Consider the following 13,595-nt stretch of genomic DNA (forward strand, 5'->3'; position numbering starts at 1 on the left):
GTGGTGCACATTTGGATTATAGGCCCTGCACTGTCCACTGGGATAGAAACCATGCCATTAACGGGGACCCTAGGGTGCAGGAGCTATGAGGGCGTGCATCTGGATAATCGGACACAGCATTGTGCATTGGGCCAGGGTCCGCGCCATCAATTCCGGTCTCGGGCCGCACCTTAACTACATCAATATATCTTGGATCTATCGGAGGGGAAGGCGCTGGGCCGAAATGTGGCCCGCAATTAGGGCCAGAGCGGCAGCGGAGGGCCCCCAGATGCTTCAGTTATCCAATTAGGCGAAAAGGATTTAGCTTACAGAAAGGCAGCCGACTTGATGTGGCATATCTTTAGTGACTTTGAGGAACTGAAGGCCTCTTATCCAAACATCACCATTCTTTGGGCCTTGTTGATGGAAAGCAGGGTTTGGAGAGAGAGCAGGTGCCCGATAGCCATAAATAGGGCTAGGGAAAGCCTTGGATCGGGCGGTGGTGCGTAGAGTGGCAGCCCTGGGTGGGTGGGTCATTGACCACCCGGGCAACTGCGAGGCCCTCTACTGGCTTGATGGCGTGCATCTTTCGGATGCGGGAAATGATATTTGGCTTGATGGCTCGCATCTTTCAGATGCGGGAAATGACATGTGGCTTACTGATATAGCAAAGGGGGTAAGGGATTGGTTTCAGGCATGAGAGTATCGGCGGCGAGCGATTGCTCGTGTGGCGGTAGGCATTGGTAAGAAGGGGTTAAGAGGATTGGGGGGGGAGGAGGAACGCCATCACCTCCCCCCAGTGAGCGAAGGGTGGTCCGTTAAAGGACTCCGGGGGGCGTGGCCCTGTCCGAAGCCTATGGAGGTGTGGGCCAAAGGCACGCCCCCGAGCGGTGACCCGGGGGAGCTCCTAGTCGACGTGCCTCAGCGGGAGACTCCCCCGATATAGTGTTAACCCTTCCCCGTGTCTCCAGCAAATGGGCTGGAGCCGGATAGTCGTTAGGACCAATGCCTAAGCCAATGCCTCTCATTCCTGAATTCAATAAAGTTGTGGCCTAATTCGCCCATTTAACCTTAAACCATGGTGTCTCGTGTCTTTATTTATCCTGGTGGGGGGCGGGAACTCGCCACGCAAAGCCACTTCCGGCCTGCCCAGGAGGTGGGGTTGCGGGCTTCACGCCCACCCCCACGTGAGCGGGGGCTGGTTTCAGCCCCCGCGAGAGCAGTGGAATCCCGGCCGTGTCTGCCCTATTTAGGGCCGGCGCAGAGGGGGCTCACCCTCTTTTCGCCAGCTAGCCCCCACGTTTTCCTGCCCTCCCTCCCTTTAGGTAGGCTTTAGGTAGGTCTCTGACTTTGCTATGGACTTCGGTCTGTCGCCGCATGGGGCATGGTAGGAATTTTTCCCAATGGGCAATTTACAGCCATTTGGTTTTTCACCTACCTCGTAGCAACTCGTCACAACTCTTCGGCATTGGCGGTAGGCATTGGTAAGAAGGGGTTAAGAGGATGTGTGCGGGGGGAGGAACGCCATCACCTCCCCCCAGTGAGCGAAGGGTGGTCCGTTAAAGGACTCCGGGGGGCGTGGCCCTGTCCGAAGCCTATGGAGGTGTGGGCCAAAGGCACGCCCCCGAGCGGTGACCCGGGGGAGCTCCTAGTCGACGTGCCTCGGCGGGAGACTTCCCCGATATAGTGTTAACCGTTCCCCGTGTCTCCAGCAAATGGGCTGGAGCCGGATAGTCGTTAGGACCAATGCCTAAGCCAATGCCTCTCATTCCTGAATTCAATAAAGTTGTGGCCTAATTCGCCCATTTAACCTTAAACCATGGTGTCAGAGCTGCTTCCAGATCCTAGCTCACAGAGGATCACGCTAGCCAGCGATCATTAAATAAAAGTCTTTATTGAGTTACAGTTTCCATTCTCAAGCTGCTGCGTGCAACTCTACGTCTCATGGTTAGATCGGCGAAGCTCCATCTGAGTCTCCGCCCCTTGTACACCAACTTAATATCCTAGCCTTGCTCCACCTTTTCCGCCTGACTGTTCTTCTCTGGGTCCCTCTGCCCCCCGGGGTCTCTTCCTTCCGGGATTCCTCTGACGCTGACCCCCCTGACTCTTCTCCCTCCTTTCGGCGGGCTTTAGGACCTGGCTCCCTTTCCGGGCTGCCTACTGCGCCACCTTCCTGTGCATTTGAACTTGGCACGCGCGCCCAACCTTCCACCTTCCGTCTGACCGTTTCTTCGCTCCCCGATGGAGGTGTGGCCACTCCTGACTCGTGCCCTCCCCCCTGTTGTGAGCTGCCAGCGCTTGATCCCTGGCGCCCTTCCTCTTCCCTGCTCTCTGGCGGTGACGCTGGTCCTGATTTCCAACTGCTCCCCTCTGAGTCCCCTCTGGCTCTATCTTCCTGGGGTGTCCCCCTAGGCTCCCCCCTTGCCCTGGCCACTGGTGCTCCTTTCTGTGAATCTTCTGATTCACTGGAAAGACTCGGAGATCTCGGGTCGTCGTCATCACTCATCTTTTCTTCTGCCTCCTCTCCCTCGCTCTCTGTTTCCTCCCTTGCCCTTGCCTCTGCTCCTGAACCCCTGACATCCATCCCCCCCTCGAAGCCCCCTCTTCCCCCCTCCCCTCCTTCCGGTGCGGGATCTGGGTGCTGCCGTGTCAGGGGGACGAATGTCGGATACAGTTCGCTTCCCGTGGCGGGCCGCCATCCGAAGTCTTCCGGTTCTTCCTCCCTGCTCTCGTTGACGACGGTCACCTCCGCTTCCATCTCTGTGCCGCCGTGCTCGAAACCCGGGTCGTCCCCGAAAACGTCCATGTCCGTCTCTCCCTCGTTGCCTTCTGGAGACGTTGCTCGTCCTGGACCCTCCAGCCACCTTCTGCGGAACTGCTCCTCTGGTCGATCATCCCACCAATACGAGGGTTCTGAAGCAGATCCCGAGGGTGACCCCTCCGGGGAACGGGCGTCTCGTGTCGGTTCCTCGTCCGAGTCGAACCCCCGGAACGTGCTGGCTGAAAGCGTGGGCGTGAAAAGCCAGTCGTCGAAAAAGTCTGCTGGCATTGGCCTATGTGGGAAGAGGGCATGAAACTCTTCTTTGAGCAGAGGTTCGTCTAAAGCGTAGCCCGGCACCCAGCTGTTGGCACTGGCCGGGGTGCCCTCCTTGGCGAGAAGGTATTCTACCCCCTCTTCCCCCCATCTGGAGTCCAAAATCTCCGTGACTTCGTTGATGCGCTCCTCCTGTGCCACTCCCCCTTGCCCGGTTCTCTCTCGGAGCGGACCCGGTGCCGTTCCTGGTTCCTGAAACCTGTGAGGTGCCTTGTAGGGAGTGAGCACCGATCTGTGGAACACCGGATGCATTCTGGAACCCTCCGGAAGAGCCAGCCTGAAAGCCACCGGGTTGACCTGTTCGTCGACTTGGTAGGGCCCCAGTTGTTTATGCCCTAGTTTCTTCTTCGCCAACGACCTGGCCGGCACTGCGTGGGCTGCTAACCAGACCCAGTCTCCCACATGGATCTCTTCGCCAACCCTTCTGTGTTTGTCCGCTTGTACCTTGTATGCGTGTTTAGCCAGCTCCAGGTGCCGCCGCAGCTGATCGTGGACCTCCTGCAACTCCGACGCGAACGCATCTGCTGTCTGCGGCTCCCCCTCCCCCATTCTTTCCAGTCCCGGGAAGGTTCTAGGGTGCCTCCCGTTGTTGGCGAAGAACGGCGTGACCCCCGTGGACACGTGCTTCGTGTTGTTGTAGGCGAACTCGGCGAGAGGCAGGTAATCCACCCACGTCGCAGGCTGTTGATTCGCATAACATCTCAGGTACTGCTGCATGATGGCATTGACCCGCTCCGCTTGCCCGTTGGTCTGCGGGTGTCTAGCCGACGCCAGGTTGATCTTGACGTTCAGGAAGCCCATCAGCCTCTGCCAGAAGTTTGAGATGAACTGTCGCCCTCGGTCGGACAGAATAGACCGCGGCAGACCGTGAACCTTGAACACGTGGTCTATGAACAGTTTGGCGGTTTGTTCCGCCGTGGCCACCTTCGCCACCACCACCAGCACAGCCGTCTTGCCCCTCGAGCTGGGCAGATCCGTGACAAAGTCCAGGGCCACTCTCTCCCATGGCTCGAACGGAGTTTGCAGCGGTTCCAGCAGTCCGGCCGGCGGTCTGTGCACTGGTTTGGACCTCTGGCAGGTGTCACACCTCGCCACGTAGTCCGCGACTTCCCCTCTCATTCCGGGCCACCAGAAGTCTCTGGCTACTAATTCCACCGTCTTCTCCTTGCCAAAGTGCCCGGCAGTGGGCGCGTCGTGCAGCTGCTGCAGTACCTTGGCGCGAAGTTCGTCTCCCGGCACGTAGATGGCCCCTTTACGGATGAGCAAACCATCTCGCAGCTGGAACTCGTCGGTCGCTGCCGTGCCCCTGTGCACCTCTGCCATCTTTGCTTGCGCGAAGGAGTCATCCTGCAACGCTCGTCGCACCGCATCCAGGTCAACTGTCGCCGCCGCGCACGCCCACACTGTCGGTGCGAAGATGTGCATGGCGGCCGCTGGCGTTGCCTCCTCTAGATACTGCGGGTTACGGGAGAGAGCATCCGCCATGATGTTGGTGTCCCCCGGGACATACTCTATTCGGAAGTCGAAATTCGCAAAGAACTCAGCCCAACGTATCTGCCTCTGGTTCAGGAACTGTGCCGTGCGCCAGTGCTCTAGATTCTTGTGGTCCGTGCAGACCTGCACCGTGTGCTTGGCGCCGATCAGGAAGTGCCTCCACGCTTTGAACGCTGCATGAATGGCCAGCAACTCCCTGTCCCAGATGGTGTAGTTCTGTTCGGACTTGCTGAGCTTCCTGGAGTAAAACGCTCCCGGCCTCCAAACCCCCTGCGGGTCTTTCTGCAGCAGGACTGCTCCCACGGCTCTGTCCGAAGCGTCTGTCTCCACCCTCATCGGCCTGCTGGGGTTGACATGAAGCAGCTGCTCTTCCGACGCGAAGAGACGCTTGAGTGCCTGAAAGGACTGCTCCGCCTGCTCTGTCCAGATGAACTTCTTTTTCTTGGAGCTGAGCGTGTCCGTGATGGCCGCTGTCTGCATCGCAAAGCCTTTGATAAACTTGCGATAGAAGTTCGCGAAGCCGACAAACCGTTGGACCTCCTTCCGGTTGCGTGGGCTTTTCCAATCCAACACTGCTCGGACCTTGGCGCTGTCCATGGCGAGCCCTTTATCAGACAACTTGTAGCCCAGGAAATCCACCTCGGTCACGTCGAATTGGCACTTCTCCAGCTTGGCGTAAAGCCTATGTTGCTGTAGCCTGCTCAGCACTTCCTTGACGTGTCTGTCATGCTCCTGCTGCGATTCCGAAAAGATCAGGATGTCATCCAAGAAACAGACGCACGTCTTGTAGAGGAGCCCCGCCAACACGTGATGCATGAAAGCTTGAAAAACGTGGGAGCCATTTTGCAATCCAAAAGGCATAACTCTATATTCGTAGGTGCCCAGGGGCGTGAACATGGCTGTCTTCCACTCATCTCCCTCCCGCATGCGAATGAGGTTGTATGCCCCTCGCAGGTCCAACTTGGTGAACACTCTGCCCTTCCGTACCTTTGCGAGGAGGTCGTCGATTCGGGGCATGGGGAAGTCCGATGGCTTGGTCACACTGTTCAAGATGCGAAAGTCCACTACAAGTCTTTTTTGGGGCGTGTCCCGCTTCTTAACAAAGAATACCGGACTGCCCCCCGCTGCCTTGGACTCTCGGATGAAACCGCGCTCCAAATTATGATCTATGAACTCTTTGAGTTCCTGCAGTTCGTCCTCAGACATGGAATACAGCTTCCCTTTGGGCAGGGCCGCCCCCGGCAGCAGGTCAATTTTGCAGTCATATGGTCTGTGGGGGGGTAGCCTGTCTGCCTCCTTCTCGCAGAAAACCTCCAAAAATTCTGCGTACTTGTGGGGAACCGCTTGCAGCGTGCCTAGCTGCAGCTGTGACTCCTCTTCCCCTCCTTCCTGCCTGGGCACGATGCAGTGTTCAGCGCAAAAGGAAGAGCCGAAGGTCAGCTGCCTCTGGTACCAAGCCAGCGTCGGGCTGTGCTTGTCCAGCCAACTCATGCCCAATACAATGGGCGTGTCCGATAGTTGAGTGACATTGAAGCTGATGATTTCCCTGTGATTCCCAAGTCGCATCACCATTGGTGGCGTCTGCTTCACCACTTGCCCCCCTAGCAGCTCCCTGCCATCCACCGTGACAACCTGCAGGGGCAGCGTGGCAGGCAGCAACTGTATAGCGTGCCGGTCGACAAAGTCCTGCCCTATAAAGTCCGCATTGCTTCCGGAGTCAATGGTGATTGGCACGTCCATGGTGATTCCATTGGGCAGCTGGAGCGACGCGGTGAGCCTCACTACCGGTTTGGGCGGGAGGGGGTCCATGGGCTGTAAAATCTCTGGGGACTGCTTCACTGACACGTCTGGCTGGGCCCCAGTGCCTCTTCCTCCAACCAGACTCCGTCGTTTCCCTGCTGTGGTTGTCCTTGCTGCGTTGCTGCAGTTACCATTGCTGAGGCTGCAGTGTGCTTGTGGAGCCTCTGGGGACACTCTTTCGCCATATGCTGTGGATCATCGCAGATGTAACACTTCCTGTTCCCTCTAGGAGGCTTCGCTTTCACTGCTGCCGGTGCTAGGGCTCTGGCTGCTGACTGAGCCCTTGCACCTCCACCCTCCATAGGTTCCGCTCCTCCTCCTGGCGGAGGCGTGGATTGCGCACGCGCTGCTTCTCTGGGAAGGAAGGAGGAGCCCCTGGCTGGTTCGCGCCCTCCACGCCCTTCGTCCCTGCTCCACGGACGTCCTTCCAGCCGCACCCCCACCGCCAGCGCCCTCTGAACGATCTCCTGCGTGGTCCGGGGTCTCTCCCCCCTCGCAATTTCATCTTTAACCGAGCCGTGCAATCCCTCCCAAAACAGGTCTCTTACAGGAGCCGAATCTCTGTCCCATTCCAGGGCACTGACCAAAGCGAAAAAGCGGGCATGGTACTGCCTTACGCTGGCCCTCCCTTGCTTCAGTCCATGTATCTGCTGCCGAGCAAGATCCACGTCAATGCTTGATAAAAAGCACCCATCCATCGCTTTAATAAAGGCATCCGCATTTTGGAGCGCCGGATCCTTATCTCTCCACAAATTGCGCAGCCATGCTTTAGCATCTCCATGCAAATGGGACATGATGAATCCCACCTTCTCTTGCTCATCTCTAAAGTCTTTGTTCAGCAGTTGCAGTGCACACATTACATCTGCTCTAAAGTTGGGGTACTGTTGCAAATTCCCATCGAAGTGAGAGACCAGACCGCCTGTTCGTCTCCCCAACCCAATCCCCTCCGGTTTGGGTGTCAGTTGCCCTTGCTTCGTAAGCACTTCCAACCTGACCTGGAGATCCCTGTAGGCGGCAGCTGCGTCCTCCTCTCTCTTCCTGGATGCAAGAGCCTCGGCATTCAGTCGTGTCACTGCTTCTCTGAGTTCCACTATCTGCTGTTCGGCCGTCATGTTGTCTGCCATTCGTGAGCTCGCTAGTAGGCACCCGCTTTCTCTCCTCTCCGCGAGGACGTAGATGCCCACAATCTAGGGATGGAGCTTACTGTCAGAGCTGCTTCCAGATCCTAGCTCACAGAGGATCACGCTAGCCAGCAATCATTAAATAAAAGTCTTTATTGAGTTACAGTTTCCATTCTCAAGCTGCTGCGTGCAACTCTACGTCTCATGGTTAGATCGGCGAAGCTCCATCTGAGTCTCCGCCCCTTGTACACCAACTTAATATCCTAGCCTTGCTCCACCTTTTCCGCCTGACTGTTCTTCTCTGGGTCCCTCTGCCCCCCGGGGTCTCTTCCTTCCGGGATTCCTCTGACGCTGACCCCCCTGACTCTTCTCCCTCCTTTCGGCAGGCTTTAGGACCTGGCTCCCTTTCCGGGCTGCCTACTGCGCCACCTTCCTGTGCATTTGAACTTGGCACGCGCGCCCAACCTTCCACCTTCCGTCTGACCGTTTCTTCGCTCCCCGATGGAGGTGTGGCCACTCCTGACTCGTGCCCTCCCCCCTGTTGTGAGCTGCCAGCGCTTGATCCCTGGCGCCCTTCCTCTTCCCTGCTCTCTGGCGGTGACGCTGGTCCTGATTTCCAACTGCTCCCCTCTGAGTCCCCTCTGGCTCTATCTTCCTGGGGTGTCCCCCTAGGCTCCCCCCTTGCCCTGGCCACTGGTGCTCCTTTCTGTGAATCTTCTGATTCACTGGAAAGACTCGGAGATCTCGGGTCGTCGTCATCACTCATCTTTTCTTCTGCCTCCTCTCCCTCGCTCTCTGTTTCCTCCCTTGCCCTTGCCTCTGCTCCTGAACCCCTGACACATGGTGTCTCGTGTCTTTATTTATCCTGGTGGGGGGCAGGAAGTCGCCACGCAATCAAAGCTTATTTGTCTTCCTTCTACGCATATGGAAGCGAAAAGACAATGCTGTGTTATTTTGGTCTCAATACACACACTTTGAGATTTCTGGGTCAACGTGCATTAACACCAAAGAACACGACGAATTAAGCGAAATCAAAGATTCTTCGTTCTATGTAGCTGGAACCCAAAAGAACCTATTTAGCTTTGTTTAGGCTTATTACAATTCGCTTTGCTATTTGTGAGTGAATGAACACCGAAAGAACAATGCAAGCTTATTCGTCCTCTTTCTATTGAGATGGAACCAAAACACCTATGCTTGGTTTGGGCTGATAATAAACATGTCACTGCGATTTTTGGGTGAATGTGCATTCTAACCCCAAAAACACCTGTCAGGGGTTCAGGAGCAGAGGCACAGGAAAGGGAGGAAATAGAGAGCGAGGGGGAGGAGTCCGAAGGAAATGTTAGCGATGACAGCGGTCCGAGGTCTCTGAGTCTTTCCATCGAATCGGAAGATTCACAGAAAGGGGCTCCCATGGTCAGAGCAAGGGGGGTGCCTAGGGGGACACCCCAGGAAGAAGGGGCCAGAGGGGACTCAGAGAGCAGCAGTTGGAAATCAGGACCAGCGTCCACACCAGAGTGCAGTAGGGGGGAGGAGTCCCAGGCATCGGGATCAGGCGGCGCACTGCCAGTGGGAGGACATGAGTCAGGATTGGCCACGCCTCCATCGGGGAGCGAGGAAACGGTCGAGAGGAAGGTTGAAGGCTGGGCGCGCGCGCCAAGTTCAAATGTACAGGAGGGCGGCGCAGTTGGCAGCCCGGATAGGGAGCCAGGTCCCAAAGCCCGCCGAAAAGAGGGGGAGGAGTCAGGGGGGTCAACGTCAGCGTCAGAAGAATCCAGGAAGGAAGGGACCCCGGGGGGTAGCAGGACCCAGAGGAGAAAGGAGAGACGGAAGAGGTGGAGTAAGGCTAGAATCTTAAACTGGTGTACAGGGGGCGGAGACTCAGATGGAGCTTCGCCGATCTAACCCCTAGACGTAGAGCTGGGGCGCTGCGACTTGAAAATGGAAACTGTACTTCAATAAAGACTTTTGTACATTACTGCCGGCTAGCGTTGGTCCTCTGTGAGCTGGGACCTGGAGCCAGCTCTGACAGTAAGCTCCATCTCCAAAAGTTTTGCACCAAAAACCTCGTAACGTGAGTGGACGCAGCGAGGGAAGAAGATTGGTGCTTCGCGAGCTCACAAAAGTCAGGCAAGATGACTACAGAACAGCAACTAGCAGCCCTGCAAGATGCAGTGACACAACTCAACGCGGAGGTACTCGCATCCAGGAAAAGGGAAGAGGAAGCGGCTGCCGCCTGCAGGGATCTCCAAGCCAGGTTGGAAGTGCTTGCTAAGCAGGGGCAACCGAGACCCAAATCAGAGGGGATTGGGCTGGGGAAAAGAGGAGGCAGCCTGGTATCTCATTTCGATGGGAATTTGCAGCAGTACCCTAACTTCCGAGCAGACGTGCTGTTTGCGCTGGAACTGCTGGATAAAGACTTTAGAGATGAGCAAGAGAAGGTGGGGTTTATCTTGTCCCATTTGCATGGGGAAGCTAAAGCGTGGCTGCGCAATCTGTGGAGAGATAAGGATCCGGCGCTCCAAAATGCGGATGCATTCATTAAAGCGATGGATTCGTGTTTTTTATCAAATATAGACATTGATATCGCCAGAAAAGACATACATGGGCTCAAACAAGGCAGAGCCAGTGTAAGGCAGTACCATTCCCGCTTTTTTGCATTAGTCCATGCGCTGGGATGGGAGAAGGATTCTGCCCCAGCCAGAGACCTTTTTTGGGAAGGCTTGAATGCAAATGTGAAAGATGAGATTGCAAGGGGGGAGAGACCAAAGAGCACTCAGGAGGTTGTCCGGCGGGCGCTGCAAATTGGGGTGCGTCTGGAAGAACGTCCATGGAACAGAGAAGAAGGACGTTGGGGACGTACGCCAGTGAGAGCACCTCCCCTCTTTCCCAAGGATGCAGCGCGTGCGCAATCCACACCTCCGCAGGGAGGGGGAGAGGAACCGATGGAAATTGGAGGCGCCAGGGCTCAGTCAGCAACCAGAGCCCTAACACCGGGAGCAGTCAAAGCGAAGCCTCCTAGAGGGAACAGGAAGTGCTACATCTGCGACAGTGCTCAGCACATGGCGAAAGAGTGTCCCCAGAGGCTCCACAAGCACACTGCAGCCTCAGCAACAGTAACAGACGCAACTCAGCAGAGAGAACCACAGCAGGGAAACGACAGAGTCTGGTTGGAGGAAGAGGCACTGGGGCCCAGCCAGACAAGTCAATGAAGCCGTCCCCAGAGATTTTGCAGCCCACAGACCCCCTCCCGCCCAAACCAGTGGTGCAGCTCACAGCATCGCTCCAACTACCCAATGGACTCACTATGGAAGTGCCGATTACCATTGACTCTGGTAGTAACGCAGACTTCATAGGACTGGATTTCATTCAAGAGCACAACATAGCACTCCTGCCAGCCACGCTGCCTCTGAAGGTTGTCACGGTGGATGGCAGGGAATTGCTGGGGGGGCAGGTGGTGCAGCAAACGCCTCCGATGGTGATGCAAATTGGGAATCACCGAGAAGTCATCAGCTTCAATGTCACCCAACTGTCGGACACGCCTATAGTTTTAGGCATGAGTTGGCTGCACAGGCACAGCCCAGCATTGGCGTGGTACCAGCGACAACTGACCTTCGGCTCCTCATACTGTGCGGAACATTGCATTCTGCCTAGCCCGGAAGGGGAAGAGGATGACCCGCAGCTACAATTAGGCACGCTGCAAGCAGTGCCACTCAAGTACGCAGCGTTTTTGGAGGTTTTCTGCGAGAAGGAAGCGGACAAGCTGCCTCCCCACAGGTCCTATGACTGCAAGATTGACCTCCTGCCAGGGGCGACGCTGCCAACCGGGAAACTGTATTCCATGTCTGAAGACGAGCTGCAGGAACTCAGGGAGTTCATAGACCTCAACTTGAAGCGCGGTTTCATCCAGGAGTCGAAGGCAGTGGGGGGCAGTCCTGTATTCTTTGTGAAGAAGAAGGACACGCCCCAAAAAAGGCTTGTGGTGGACTATAGAATTTTGAACTCGAAAACCAGGCCCACAGCCTTTCCCATGCCCAAGATAGATGACCTGCTCGCAACGGTGAGGAAAGGACGCGTTTTCACAAAGTTGGATCTGCGAGGGGCGTACAACCTGATTCGCATACGGGAGGGCGACGAATGGAAGACGGCCATGTTCACGCCCCTGGGCACCTATGAATACAGAGTTATGCCCTTTGGATTACAAAATGGCTCCCACTGTTTTCAAGCCTTCATGCATCACGTATTGGCGGGTCTCCTCTACAAGAAATGCGTCTGCTTCCTGGACGACATCCTGATATTTTCAGAATCAGAGGAGACCCACGAGGGAGACGTCAAGGAAGTTCTGCAGAGACTGCAGGAGCACAGGCTGTACGCCAAGCTGGAGAAGTGCCAGTTCGACATGAAGGAGGTAGATTTCCTGGGCTACAAGTTGTCGGACAAGGGGCTCGCCATGGACAGCGCCAAGGTTCGCTCAGTGTTGGACTGGAAGAGCCCGCGCAATCGGAAGGAGGTCCAGCGGTTTGTCGGTTTCGCCAACTTTTACCGCAAGTTCATCAAGGGGTTCGCGATGCAGACGGCGGCCATTACCGACACGCTCAGCTCCAAGAAGAAGAAGTTCATCTGGACGGAGCAAGCGGAGCAGTCCTTTCAGAAACTCAAGCGTCTCTTCTCGTCCGAAGAGCAGCTACTGCATGTGAATCCCAGCAGACCGATGAGGGTTGAAACGGACGCCTCAGACAGAGCCGTGGGAGCAGTACTGTTGCAGCAAGACCCGCATGGGGACTGGAGACCGTGTGCCTTCTACTCCAGGAAGCTCAGCAAGTCAGAGCAGAACTACGCCATCTGGGACAGGGAGTTGCTGGCCATTCATGCAGCATTCAAGGCGTGGCGGCACTTCCTCATTGGAGCCAAACACACAGTGCAGGTCCGCACGGACCATAAAAACCTGGAGTACTGGCGCACGGCAAGGTTCCTGAACCAGAGGCACATACGATGGGCGGAGTTCTTTGCGGATTTCGACTTCAGGATAGAGTACATCCCAGGCGACAACAACATCATGGCGGATGCACTGTCCAGAAAGCCGCAATACCTCGAGGAGGCGGCACCAGCAGCGGCCAAGCACATTTTCGCACCGAAAGCGTGGGCGTGCGCTTCAGCAACCGTGGACCTGGATGCTGTACGTCGAGCACTGCAGGAGGACCCCTTCGCACAAGCCAAGATGGAGGAGGTGCACAGGGGCACGGCGGAGGACGACGAGTTCCAGATACGCGACGGATTGCTCATCCGCAGAGGGGCCCTCTACGTACCGGGAGACGACCTCCGCGCGAAAGTACTGCAGCAGTTGCACGACGCACCCACCGCCGGGCACTTTGGCAAAGAGAAGACGGTAGAATTAGTAGCCAGAGATTTTTGGTGGCCCAAGATGCGGGGGGAAGTCGCGGATTACGTCTCGAGGTGCGACACCTGCCAAAGGGCCAAGTCAGTGCACAAACCGCCGGCGGGACTGCTCGAACCGCTGCAGACACCGCTCGAACCGTGGGAGAGGGTGGCCCTGGACTTTGTCACGGATCTACCCAGCTCGAGGGGCAAGACGGCAGTGCTAGTGGTGGTGGACATGTTCACCAAAATGGCCCACTTCATTCCGTGCGCGAAGGTGGCCACGGCGGAACAGACCGCCAAACTGTTCATAGACCACGTGTTCAGGGTTCACGGTCTGCCACGGTCTATCCTGTCCGACCGGGGGCGACAGTTCATCTCGAACTTCTGGCAGAAGCTGATGGGTTTCCTGAACGTCAAGATCAACCTAGCGTCGGCGAGACACCCGCAGACGAACGGACAAGCGGAGCGAGTCAACGCCATCATGCAGCAGTACCTGCGATGCTACGCAAATCAGCAGCCGGCAACATGGGTGGACTACCTGCCGCTTGCTGAGTTCGCCTACAACAACACGAAGCACGTGTCCACGGGGGTGACACCGTTCTTCGCCAACAACGGGAGGCATCCCAGAACCTTCCCGGGATTAGCGAGAGCGGGGGAGGGGGAGCCACAGGCAGCGGAAGCCTTAGCATCAGAGTTGCAGGAGGTTCACGAACAGCTTCGGAGGCAGTTAG

This window comes from Podarcis pityusensis (assembly GCF_964106645.2).
Source record: "Podarcis pityusensis genome assembly, chromosome: 2".
Classification (NCBI taxonomy): Eukaryota; Metazoa; Chordata; class Lepidosauria; order Squamata; family Lacertidae; genus Podarcis; species Podarcis pityusensis.